The 12,833-nt window shown below is 40.3% G+C and overlaps 1 long non-coding RNA gene and 1 other non-coding gene across 2 annotated transcripts; both read left to right on the forward strand.

The window, feature by feature from the left end:
• The first annotated feature begins 3,682 nt into the window (after positions 1 to 3,682).
• trnaa-ugc (transfer RNA alanine (anticodon UGC)) lies at positions 3,683 to 3,758 on the forward strand. Its single transcript has one exon. It is a non-coding gene; the product is annotated as a tRNA-Ala (tRNA).
• Positions 3,759 to 7,629: 3,871 nt separating this feature from the next.
• Positions 7,630 to 10,430, forward strand: LOC129835313 (uncharacterized). Its single transcript, XR_008756403.1, has 3 exons — positions 7,630 to 8,143; positions 8,839 to 9,135; positions 9,250 to 10,430. It is a non-coding gene; the product is annotated as an uncharacterized LOC129835313 (long non-coding RNA).
• The last annotated feature ends 2,403 nt before the right edge of the window (positions 10,431 to 12,833 follow it).

Raw genomic sequence — 12,833 nt, forward strand, 5'->3', positions numbered from 1 at the left:
ACGATTTACGACGTTTGGAATGAGACTGACGTGAGAAAGAGTAAATAAATCATTAATTAGAAGACTATTGATCAGATATGAAAATATTTGAAAGGTTATATTGGGAAATTATAACTTTGTAATCTAATAACTTTCCCTGGTGCCCTCGAATTCATAGTTAATTAGTTACGTTATTACTCAAGTGATAGCGTAAGCCCTAATTACAGGAATATATGATAAAAACTATAAGTCTTCAATTTAACGATAGCAAAGACACGACACTATAGAGCACTATGAAGAAGGTATGTTCATTCTGTAATTTTAAGTGAGAATCTTTCAGAAATGAATTAATATCATGTACCATGAAAGTACCACAGAATAGAAATTAAGTATAACAGCATCTTATAGCGACCTGATAATTCACTATTGGTAGCAAATAGGGTAAAAAATGTTATAGTTCTTATTCTAATTGAAATCTGTTTTGTGGGAGAGGAGGATGGAACCATGAGCCTCTTCCTATTGGTTGTGATCCTGGGTGTTGTAACTGCTGTTCTACTAGAGTGCTGCTGCACCTCATGTTTTTAATTTAACCGACCTGGAAGACCAGTTGAGTTGAATTTAGGCAATCACTGAAATGGTCCATTAGCTCAGTTGGGTAGGTGTGTTGCCTATTTGGAACAAAATCAGGTAATACCTGCAGCACTCCAGGAACAGGGTTACCTTCCCCTGAAATACTGTATACTGACAATTGAAAGAGTCAGTACAAGTTATATTGTGAACACTACAATGGAATCAGTTGATATCTTCTCTCATCTCTGTTTTATATCATATTCAGGACCTGACTCACAACGACAACCACAACGTGATCAGGTAAATGCTATTTGTTCAGTGACATTATTTTGAAAATATGAGCAATTCAGAAACAGTGTAAATTATAATTCTATTTCATGGTGTTTCCAAATGTACAGAACCAAGATCCTGATGCACTGAATTATGCTGCCCTGAATTTCACCTCCAAGAAAAAGAAGAGGGAGAGAAGAAGAGAGAAGGAGCTGAACCCATGTAGTGTATGCTGCTACAAGATGACAAAGTGGAGGATGGAGAGGTGGACAAGTGGTTTGCCATATCTTTGAATACACGTTTAAATCTTCCTATATTGTATGTGTAGTTAAATAAAATATATTGAAATGTAAATCAGTAAATATCTCTGTAGCGTCGTGTCTTTGGCTATACCGGATTAAGCGAAATGACATGCTATTCCATAAAATCATGTCTGTAATTAATATTAAATGATTAAGCTAATCAGGTAGATAATTAACTAGAAAGTCGGGACACCACAAAATAATGTTTATAGAGCTGTTATCTTACGAATAAACTCTTAAAGACCTGGTAATGTTTTACATCAATAGCAGTCCATATTTAATCCTCACCTTATCTAGTTTCATCTGAAAGTTGTAAATTCTTGGTTATCTTCACAAACCCTGGCTAACAAGTTGAATCAGCAATACAAAATACAACATTTTCACAATTCCTGACATTTAATCCTAGTAGAAATTCCCTGTCTTAGGTCAGATAGGATCACCACTACTTTAAGAATGTGAAATGTCAGAATAATAGTAGAGAGAATGATTTATCTGAGCTTTTATTTCTTTAATCACATTCCCAGTGGGTCAGAAGTTTACATACACTCAATTAGTATTTGGTAGCATTGCCTTTAAATTGTTTAACTTGGGTCAAACGTTTCGGCTAGCCTTCCACAAGTTTCCCACAATAAATTGGGTGAATTTTGGCCCATTCCTCCTGCCAGAGCTGGTGTAACTGAGTCAGGTTTGTAGGCCTCCTTGCTCACACAAGCTTTTTCAGTTCTGCCCACAAATGTACTATAGAATTGAGGTCAGGGCTTTGTGATGCCCACTCCAATACCTTTACTTTGTTGTCCTTAAGCCTTTTTGCCACAACTTTGGAAGCATGCTTGGGGTCATTGCCCATTTGGAAGACCCATTTAACTTTCTGACTGATGTCTTGAGATGTTGCTTCAATATATCCACATAATTCTCCTTCCTCACGATACCATCTATTTTGTGAAGTGCACCAGTCCGTCCTGCAGCAAAGCACCACCACAACATGATGCTGCCACCCAAATGCTTTACGGTTGGGATGGTGTTCTTCGGCTTGCAAGCCTCCCCCTTTTTGCTCCGAACATAAGGATGGTCATCATGGCCAAACAGTTCTATTTTTGTGTCATCAGACCAGAGGACATTGTTTCAAAAAGTACGATCTTTATCCCCATGTGCAGTTGCAAACCGTAGTCTGGCTTTTTATGGCGGTTTTGGAGCAGTGGCTTCTTCCTTGCTGAGCGGCCTTTCAGGATATGTCGATATAGTACTCATTTTACTGTGGATATAGATACGTTTGTACCAGTTTCCTCCAGCATCTTCACAAGGTCCTTTGCTGCTGTTCTGGGATTGATTTGCACTTCTTGTACCAAAGGGGAGGTCTACAATTTTAGTGGAGGTTTACAATCAGGTCGTGGCTGATCTTTTTTGATTTTCCAATGATGTCAAGCAAAGAGGCATTCAGTTTGAAGGTAGGCCTTGAAATACATCCACAGGTACACCTCCAATTGACTCAAATGATGTCAATTAGCCTATCAGAAGCTTCTAAAGCCAAGCCTGGAATTTTCCAAGCTGTTTAAATGAAGGGTCAACTTAGTGTATGTAAACTTCTGACCCACTGGAATTGTGATACAGTGAATTATAAGTGAAATAATCTGTCTGTCAACAATTGTTGGAAAAAATGACTTGTGTCATGCACAAAGTAGATGTCCTAACCGACTTGCCAAAACTATAGTTTGTTAACAAGAATTGTGTGGAGTGGTTGAAAAACTAGTTTTAATGAGTCTAACCTAAGTGTATGTAAACTTCCAACTTCAACTGTATGTACATATAACTAGAGTGACAGAAAATAAACAGTAGCAGCAGCATATGTGATGAATGAAACAAAGTAAGTTCAAATCAATTAGTTTGAGTAGCTGTTTGATGAACTACTGTATTTAACTATTAAGCAGTTTTATGGCTTAGGGTAGAAGCTGTTCAGGGTCCTGTTAGTTCCAGACTTGGTGCATCGGTACCGCTTGCTGTGTTGTAGCAAAGAGAACAGTCTGTGACTTGGGTAGCTAGAGTCTTTAGAAAAAATGTAGGTCCTTCCTCTGTCACAGCCTGGTATAGAGGTCCTGTATGGCAGGTAGCTCGGCCCCAGTGATGTACTGGGCCGTACACATTATAATCTGTTGCACCTTGCGGTCGGATCCTTAGCTTAATGATGAGGATGGAGGGAATAACGCCTTGCGGTCAGGTTCTTAGCAAAGTGATGCGCTTGGAGGGCACTATGGTGTTGAACGCTGAGCTGTAGTCAATGAACAGTACTCTCACAACGGTGTTCCTCTTGTCCAAGTGGGAAAGGGCAACATAGAGTGAAATAGAGATTGCTTCATCTATGGATCTGTTGGGGCGATGTGTGAATTGGAGTGACTCCAGGGTGCTCTGAGTACGCGTCCCGGTAATCCGTCTGGCCCTGCGTCTTTGTGAATGGTAACCTGTTTAAAGTTCTTACTCACATCGGCTATGGAGAGCGTGATCACACAGTCGTCCAGAACAGCTGGTGCTCTCTTGCATATATGACTATGTGGAAAAATATTCAGTATGGTCCCGTGTGGCTCAGTTGGTAGAGCATGGCGCTTGCAACGCCAGGGTTGTGGGTTCGATTCCCACGGGGGACCAGTACAAAAAAAGTATGAATGTATGTACTTGTAAGTCGCTCTGGATAAAAGTGTCTGCTAAATGACTTAAATGTAAATGTTGCATGGTTCAGTGTTGCTTGCCTCGAAACAAGCATAGAAGGTATTTAGCTCGTTTGGTAGCCTTGAGTCACTGGGCAGCTCGCGGCTGGGTTTCCCTTTGCAATCCTTAATACACTGCTCAAAAAATAAAGGGATCACTTAAACAACACAATGTAACTCCAAGTCAATCACACTTCTGTGAAATCAAACTGTCCACTTAGGAAGCAACACTGATTGACAATAAATTTCACATGCTGTTGTGCAAATGGAATAGACAAAAGGTGGAAATTATAGGCAATTAGCAAGACACCCCCAATAAAGGAATGGTTCTGCAGGTGGTGACCACACACCACTTCTCAGTTCCTATGCTTCCTGGCTGATATTTTGGTCACTTTTCAATGCTGGCGGTGCTTTCACTCTAGTGGTAGCATGAGACGGAGTCTACAACCCACACAAGTGGCTCAGGTAGTGCAGTTCATCCAGGATGACACATCAATGCGAGCTGTGGCAAAAAGGTTTGTTGTGTCTGTCAGCGTAGTGTCCAGAGCATGGAGGCGCTACCAGGAGACAGGCCAGTACATCAGGAGACGTGGAGGAGGCCGTAGGAGGGCAACAACCCAGCAGCAGGACCGCTACCTCCGCCTTTGTGCAAGGAGGTGCACTGCCAGAGCCCTGCAAAATGACCTTGTAGAATCCATGTCCCAATGAGTTGAGGCTGTTCTGTGAGTAAAAGGGATGCAACTCTATATTAGAAAGGAGTTCTTAATGTTTTGTACACTCCGTGTAAATTGAGAGTAAACCACAAGCACACATTCTTGGGATATTCCTCTCTGACAAAAAGTTTGCATGGTAACAAAACATAAAATTAATGTTTGTGTACTGACCGAAATTCCTCTTTACCTATTCAGATATTGAGGCTCAACTGCAACCACAAAGTAGCCAGGTAATAGAAACTGTTATATTTACTTGATTTGTGTACATGACCTAAAGATAACAGTACTTGGACTAAGCTATCTTTTAGAAGTGTTTGTTTTGTTGATACAGTATTTGCATGTTTTGTGTAATATTATTATTTGTTTTCTACAGGATCTGGGTCAGGACCCAGACTCTCTAAACTACACAGCGTTGAGATTCAGTCAGATGAGAACAAGGAATAAGAAGAGAGCTAAAGGTCTAATAATGGAGATGGAACATGTTGTGTACGCTGCCACAAGATCATGTCTAAATGTTTTCATGTTGATTTCAGTGTAGCACTGATGAAGAACTAATGTAATACACTGAATAGTTGTTTTATAATTGACTGTTGCTGTGCTCTGTCCCCCTATTTCAAGTTGTCAAAAATCCCCTTTTGACAGCCATCATGGTTAGAGTCTGAGGTAGAGTAGGAGGGGCCAGTGAGCAAAGTGTCATTTCCTGTAGTGTGAGTGATAGGAAAGAGCAGCTCAGTGTTGAGTAAGACCTGCTGAGGTTAACATCACTGGGCCTTTCATGACATTTGTCTTAGAGAGAGTCTATTTTTTATTACATTTTTTAGAATAACTATAGAATAGATTCCCAGTACTCTACCATCTTTTTAAATTAGAGATGACATAGTCCTGCGTTAATATATCTAATTATGTGTAAATAAGATTCAAATAAGATTTAGAAAACAAACTGCAACAAAACTACCACAAACTGGGGCCATTTTAACCAAACTCAGAATAATTGTGGTAATATACTGTACTGTATATTTAAGGGGAAATAACCAATAAATTAAAACAACTTTGTACAAAACACTTCTTTTATAGTTTGTGTGTATAATGTTGTCACTGATAGGCCTAGGTATATTCCATTATCTCTCTCTCTGCTGAAGACAAGCAACCTGAACCACAGGAAGACTGACCTGGAGCTCTCATCTCTCACCACACTGATTTGTTGTTCTCGTCAACTCTCTCTCTCTTTCTCTCTCTCTCTCTCTCTTTCTCTCTCTCTCTCTCTCTCTCTCTCTCTGCGCATCTAAACCACACTCTATCTTATCACCAATCAGGCCTCACATCTCTTTCCATCCATACCGCCAGACTATAAATACCTAACCAAAACCAAACTACACTCTCTCTCTCTCTATCTCTCTCTCTGCCGCATCTAAACCATAATACAGATGAATTTAATTGAATGCATGATGTACAATGATACTGTATGTTGGACACCTGGGGTTTGGGACACCTGCACACCGCCAACTGCTGTTTAGTACAATAACTGTACTTTAGTGGGCTATCTTTAAAAATACCATAAATGTGTTGTATGCAACATCTTGAACACTTTGGAGCACTTGTAGGCCTACTTCAGTCATAGTGCATCCTTGATGTATTTGCATGCAGAGTGAATTCATCCATAAACAATAATACTGCTGTAATGTTGAGTGTACAGAAGCAGGTGTCAATCCTCTCTGCAGACTCTCATCTGATGCATTCACTGCTTGACGCAACATCCTCGGCCTGTGGTCAGTGTCAACTCGCTGGTGTGAACAGGGATGGAAAACAACACACACCTCATACAAAGATCTCTGTGTTCAGAAGTTTCCACTCAACAACTAAACAAACAGACATTATGCCTTCACACATTTGGTATAAACTTATGCAACGCTGCAACGCTGCGGTACTTAGGTACTTTTGAGTTCACACCTCATCTTATTTGTGTGACATCACTGCTGGAATTTGACCTCTTACACTTACATACTGATAATACCGCTCGTGTTACGTGTGCTAGCGTTGCAAAATAAATGTACACATACATGTTATTTAATCATTGCATCCAAACTACTCGCATGCGTCAAGTCTGCTTGAGCGCTGCAAGTCCCGCCTCTCCCATTGCCTCATTGGCTTTTAGGAGCATATGCCCACGTGGGTGATTAAAAGATGAACTGAGGTCCACACTCCAGTCCAGTTGGTGGTGGTTATGCACATTAAAGTTGGTTGCCAACTGACAAATAAAGTCCAAAGAAGAAGAAGACTGAAGGGGGAGAGATTACTAGAAACTAACTCGGTTTACCCTTTTATCTGTGGATTAATTGTTGAAGTAGAGTACCTTGTGCATTTCAGGTAAATTAAAACCCAATGTTTACATCCCAGGACAAGATGGCTACCAACAGCAAGCTAGCTAGCTAAATGTGACCCGATACAGGAAACTAGGAGTATGTCGCAAGACTTCACAGGAGAGCCATTTGAATGCAAAAAAAATGTTTTATCTGTCACGCCCTGACCTTAGAGATCCTTTTTATGTCTCTATTTGGTTTGGTCAGGGTGTGATTTGGGGTGGGTATTCTATGTTCTATTTTTTGTATTTCTATGTTTTGGCCGGGTAGGGTTCTCAATCAGGGACAGCTGTCTATCGTTGTCTCTGATTGAGAACCATACTTAGGTAGCCCTTTCTCCCACCTGTCTTTGTAGGAAGTTGACTTTGTTTATGGCACTTAGCCTTTAGCTTCACGGTTTGTTTTGTAGTGTTTATTATTTTGTTCTGCGTCTTTTCTAATAAAAAGAGAATGTACGCTCACCACGCTGCGCCTTGGTCCTCTTCTTTCAACGGCCGTGACATTATCAAAATTATTTTTTTGGCAGAAATGCCTTTTCAAATGTGTGAACTTTCATGTGCCTTAATAAAAAATGTTTATGCCATCTGTAAATACAAATAAAGTTGGTAAATTACGAGCCAAGTTGGTTTAGCCAAAGAAAAAGCCGGGAACCTTCCTGCTAGCCATGATTGGCTGAGATAATGACTGGGCTGGACATGCCGAGAGATGAGTTTCAGATTGTTCTGCTGTGTAGCATCTTGTGTCTATAAAATTAGCTGCTCGTTATGCATAGGTAATCCTTGATACTGCAGTTTTTCTAAAGATGTAACGTTAGCCATGGAGAACTGCAAATATGTTGCTACTGCTCTCAATAACATTGCTGCCCTGAACTTATCAGGCACTATCGACAAAGGTCAGTGGGAAAAAGTTGTGATCGACTACTTTCTGGACACAGTCAGTGTGAACCAGTGTGACTTGACACGATCGTGCCATGCTGACTCTCTCTGACTCAGAGAATAAATCAGACGATGAGGAAATCCCTGATTTAGGTAAAAATATTTTCATTGAAGAAGACATTGTAGAGTCTTGTTATGGAGGTGGTGGGGGATAAACGGCGATCAACAATGATGTTGTCACGGAAGAAGTTGACCAAGTTTTGAAATCAGTGGAACACAATGGGCCTAACAAGCTGTGCAAACTAAACGGAAATGACACAGGGCGCCTTATTTCATGAAAGGGGTTGCAGTCTGCTGTGAAGCTTTCATCCATGTATACGGGTAAGAATTTAGCTACAGTTTCAGATACAATTAGTTTCTAAATTTGTCAGAAAGTTGTTTTCATTGCAAGTTAAGGCTTGTTGTTAGCTAGCCAGCTGGAGTTCGATGGCTGGTTTGCTAACTAATGTTAACATTGAACCTAATTTATTTGGTTAACTTAAGCTATGACTATCGGTTTGTATTGCTGGTAACGTTACTCTATGGATTGGATTATAGTTAATTTTTTAGCTAGCTAACGTTAACATGACATGTCTAAAGACCCCAAGTTAAAGCTTGCTGTTAGCTAGCTAAAGTTAGCTGAGGTTAGATGGCTGGCTTGCTAGCTAACATTAATTTATGTGTATGAAATGTGTGTAACGTTAGTGATGTTTTCTCAGAATGCCATTTCACATTGCTAGTTATAGCCTAATGTTAGCTAGCTAACATTAACATTGAACCTAATTTATTTGATTAACTTTAGCTATGACAATCAGTTTGTATTGCTAACATTAATATGACATGTCTAAACAAAAGACCCCAAGTTAAAGCTTGCTGTTAACTAGCTAACGTTAGCTGAGATTAGATAACTGGCTTGCTAGCTAACATTAATTTACGTGAAAGAAGTGTGTGTAATGTTAGTGATGTTATCTCAGAATGCCATTTCGCATCTATTGTATAATAATGCTAAAATATTGTATCTGGAATTTGTCTTACAGCGTCAGTAGAACATGCCTGACTCTCCTCCACCAGTCATACAAGGAGAATGGTCTATTGCCTCCCATCAAAAAGAGAGCTGTCCCAAACAAGCAAATGCATCAGCTCAGTCATCAAATATATGCACCATTTCAAGCAGAGCTTCAGAAAGACCAGAGTGAACAGACTGTCTGAGATTGCTGGTGTTGTGAAGGACAGCACTGTGACAGGGGTCAACATTCCACAGCTGGTTGGACTGAAAGATGGCACGGTGCTGGTGGAAACTATGGCTGGCAACAACACCTGACTCCGCACTTCAGGTGAAAATCATTTTCATTGCATTCTTCGTATCTAAACTTGAGAGGTGAATTGATGTTGTGCAGGGTTGTAATGTCTTCTGATATTTGTTGTTGTTGTTATTCCCTGTTTCACAGCTTCGATGCTCTGGAGCCTGGTGTTGTTGTCGCCAAGGAGCGTTCGGACTCAGTCAGGACCTGGTTTCAGCTGCTACGCAACGCTGACATCCTTCCTCCCATAGATGGTCTGCCTGTACAAGCACCACCTGGACCGGACACAGCTAGACAAACATATATTTTTAAGAAGATCAAGGAGTTTTGTGACAAAGCGGCTATGGACATCACATGCCCTGCACCAAAGTCAAGGGCAGGACAGAAACAGACTCTCCGAATATAGATTCCCTTGTTCATGCGTGGTTCGGACGGACCAGTCATCAGCACTATCTGCAGTGCCTCTATTCAAATGACTCTCTCTTAACACACACGCCATACGTTGCTGATACTATAAAAAAAATATCCTGCTGATCAGCCACTTTACCCTTATTGTATGCATATAACTACCTCGTCTATCACCGATAGCGTTATTTATATTGTTCTTGTACATACCGTGTATTATTTTATTTTAACACTATCTATTTCTGATATTGCTATTACGCAAGTAACCATTTGGCTATACCGTTTACACATTCTGTAGAGACCCATCCATCTACCAAGACTTAGCAAAATATTGACATATAAAATGAATACTGATATGTGTGGTCGTAACATGAATTTCTGACATACCACAACAATATCATGTGACCATATCAAGTGTCCACCATATAAATATATGGCATATGCATCTGTTTATGTACTGTACATGTGCACCTCACTCGGGTTTCAACTCAGGTTGCATGGCCTTGACTTATGTATGGAATACTATGTGATAAGTGAGTGTCTAACAGTATATAAAGTATGCTAATGTACTGGTGTGAAGACATTTGGGCAGTGGTCAAAAGTACTTAAATAAAAATACTTAAAAGTAATACTTAAGTATTTTTGGGGGTATCTGTACATTACTTTACTATTTATATTTTTGGCAACTTTTACTTTTACTTCACTACATTCTGAAAGAAAATAATGTACTTTTTACTCCATACATTTTCCCTAAAACCCAAAAGTACTCATTACATTTTGACAGGAAAATTGTCCAATTCACACACTTTTAAGAGAACATCCCTACTGCTTTTGATCTGGCAGACTCACTAAACACAAATGCTTCGTTTGTAAATCAGGGCTGAATGTTTAGGTGTGCCCCTGGCTATCCGTCAATAAAAATAAAAAAGGAGAAAAAATTGTGCAGTCTGGTTTAATATAAAGAATTTTAAATGACTTATACTTTTACTCAAGTATGACAATTTGGTACTTTTTCCACCACTGGATGTGGCTGCGGGTTATATAATTTCTTTCACATGACCCATCAACTTAGACAAGTGTGTCTGGGTAAGTGTCATCTAATATTTATAAAATATTTTTATCTGGACACTTTCTGTTTACCTGAAATGTTTCTAGGCTACTACCACTTTTAGTCTTAATCTTTACTACACTACTCACTGTTTAGCACATGACATCATGTGAATCCTTAAAGAGATGGGTGGGGCTGGCTTAAGAGGGTGTGAACAATGCTGAATGGGTGTAGACAAAGGAGATCTCTCCAGTAGGTACCAAAACATTCAAAGGCCCTTTTCTCAAAGTGAGTTTACAAGTGTATCAACTTTCAAAGCAGAATTACTTTCCCATTGTTCCTCAAAAATACCTTGTATGATACACCATTTTGTAGCTCTGAGTATCTTCTTTCATCCAATGTAACAAAAAAAACATTTCAAATTTTGCTACATAAGACCAAATCCAGGTGGTGAGTCACAAATTGCCATGAATGTTTAATGCTTTTCAACTTGTCCCCAAATTAATATAGTTGGTTCAGAGTTCGTTTTGATATTTCAACCTACATGTCCTGAACTCTTCTGGTGTGGATGGACAAAATCAACATGTGCACGATGGTGCACGCCAGGGGAACATGCAATGCCGTGGGGGTACGCCAAATAAAAAGGATCAAAATATGATTCACATTAAAAAAAGAAATGTCTTCAAACAGTCCATTTCTATTTTCCAACGGGGCTACACATTTGGGTGAGGTTTTTTTCTCGCGAGAGTAGCCTCGTATCACTGCCAAAAATCAAATGAAACCATCTAATGTTCAGCGAAATAACAATACAATGTCAAATACAGGGAGCCTAATCAAATACTTAACATCCAATCACATAAACCGTTACTCTCGCGCGAGAATTCCACTAACGGTCCGTACGTAGCCAAACGTAGGATCTGCTCATTCCGTTTGCTCGAAGGTAAGGCCCGCATCCATAGAGACACATAACAGCTCTACTGGTAATAGTGCTACTTCCAGCAGTACTGCACCTGTCGACGACACAAGTTGTTCTGCTTCCACGAGCACATCCAATGCTAGCATCAGTAATTCTACATTTGTTGTTAGCCCAGCTAGCATGGACACCGACAGTTGTGAATCTGATGCAGCCGAAGAGCTACTGCCCCCTTACCCGGGAAAGCACCGAACAACAGACAGGGACGTTGGACCATCGAAGAGGCGCAAATACGATCAAATCAAATCAAATGTATTGATATAGCTCTTCGTACATCAGCTGATATCTCAAAGTGCTGTACAGAAACCCAGCCTAAAACCCCAAACAGCAAGCAATGCAGGTGTAGAAGCACGGTGGCTAGGAAAAACTCCCTAGAAAGGCCAAAACCTAGGAAGAAACCTAGAGAGGAACCAGGCTATGAGGGGTGGCCAGTCCTCTTCTGGCTGTGCCGGGTGGAGATTATAACAGAATATGGCCAAGATGTTCAAATGTTCATAAATGACCAGCATGGTCAAATAATAATAATCACAGTAGTTGTCGAGGGTGCAGCACCTCAGGAGTAAATGTCAGTTGGCTTTTCATAGCCGATCATTAAGAGTATCTCTACCGCTCCTGCGGTCTCTAGAGAGTTGAAAACAGCCTTGAGAACGATGAGAACTACATTGATTTGGGGTTCACTTATATTGGGAGTAGTGCCTTTCCTCAGCCACAGTGTGTTATATGTGCAAAAGTACTATCTCATAACTCGATGAAACCTTCCCTCTTGCGCAGACATTTAGAAACAAAACATGCCAATTTGAAAAATAAGCCCGGGGAGTTTTTTTAGCAAGAATTAAGATGACTTTCGAGTAGTAAGACATGTATAAAACCAACAGATACCATTAATAAGAAGGGGCTAGAAGCGAATTATACGGTGAGCTACCGAGTGGCTAGGACAGGCAAGCCCCATACTATTGTGGAGGACTTAATTCTTCCTGCTGCCGCAGATATGGTTGGGACAATGCTGGGGGAAAAGGCCCAAAAAACTATACAGACAATGTCTTCATTAAACAATACTGTTTCACGACACATCAGTGAAATCTATGCGTTACAGCTGGATGAGTCAACAGACGTGGCGGGCCTGGCACAGCTCCTGGTATATGTCCGTTACGTTCATGGGGGGGTAAATTAAGGAAGACATCCTCTTCTGCAAACCACTGGAAACCAGGACAACTGGAGAGGATATTTTTAAAGTACTGGACAGCTTTGTGACATCGAATGGACTTTGGTGGTCAAGGTTTGTTGGTATCTGTACTGATGGTGCAA

This window comes from Salvelinus fontinalis, chromosome 36, assembly GCF_029448725.1.
Source record: "Salvelinus fontinalis isolate EN_2023a chromosome 36, ASM2944872v1, whole genome shotgun sequence".
Lineage (NCBI taxonomy): Eukaryota > Metazoa > Chordata > Actinopteri > Salmoniformes > Salmonidae > Salvelinus > Salvelinus fontinalis.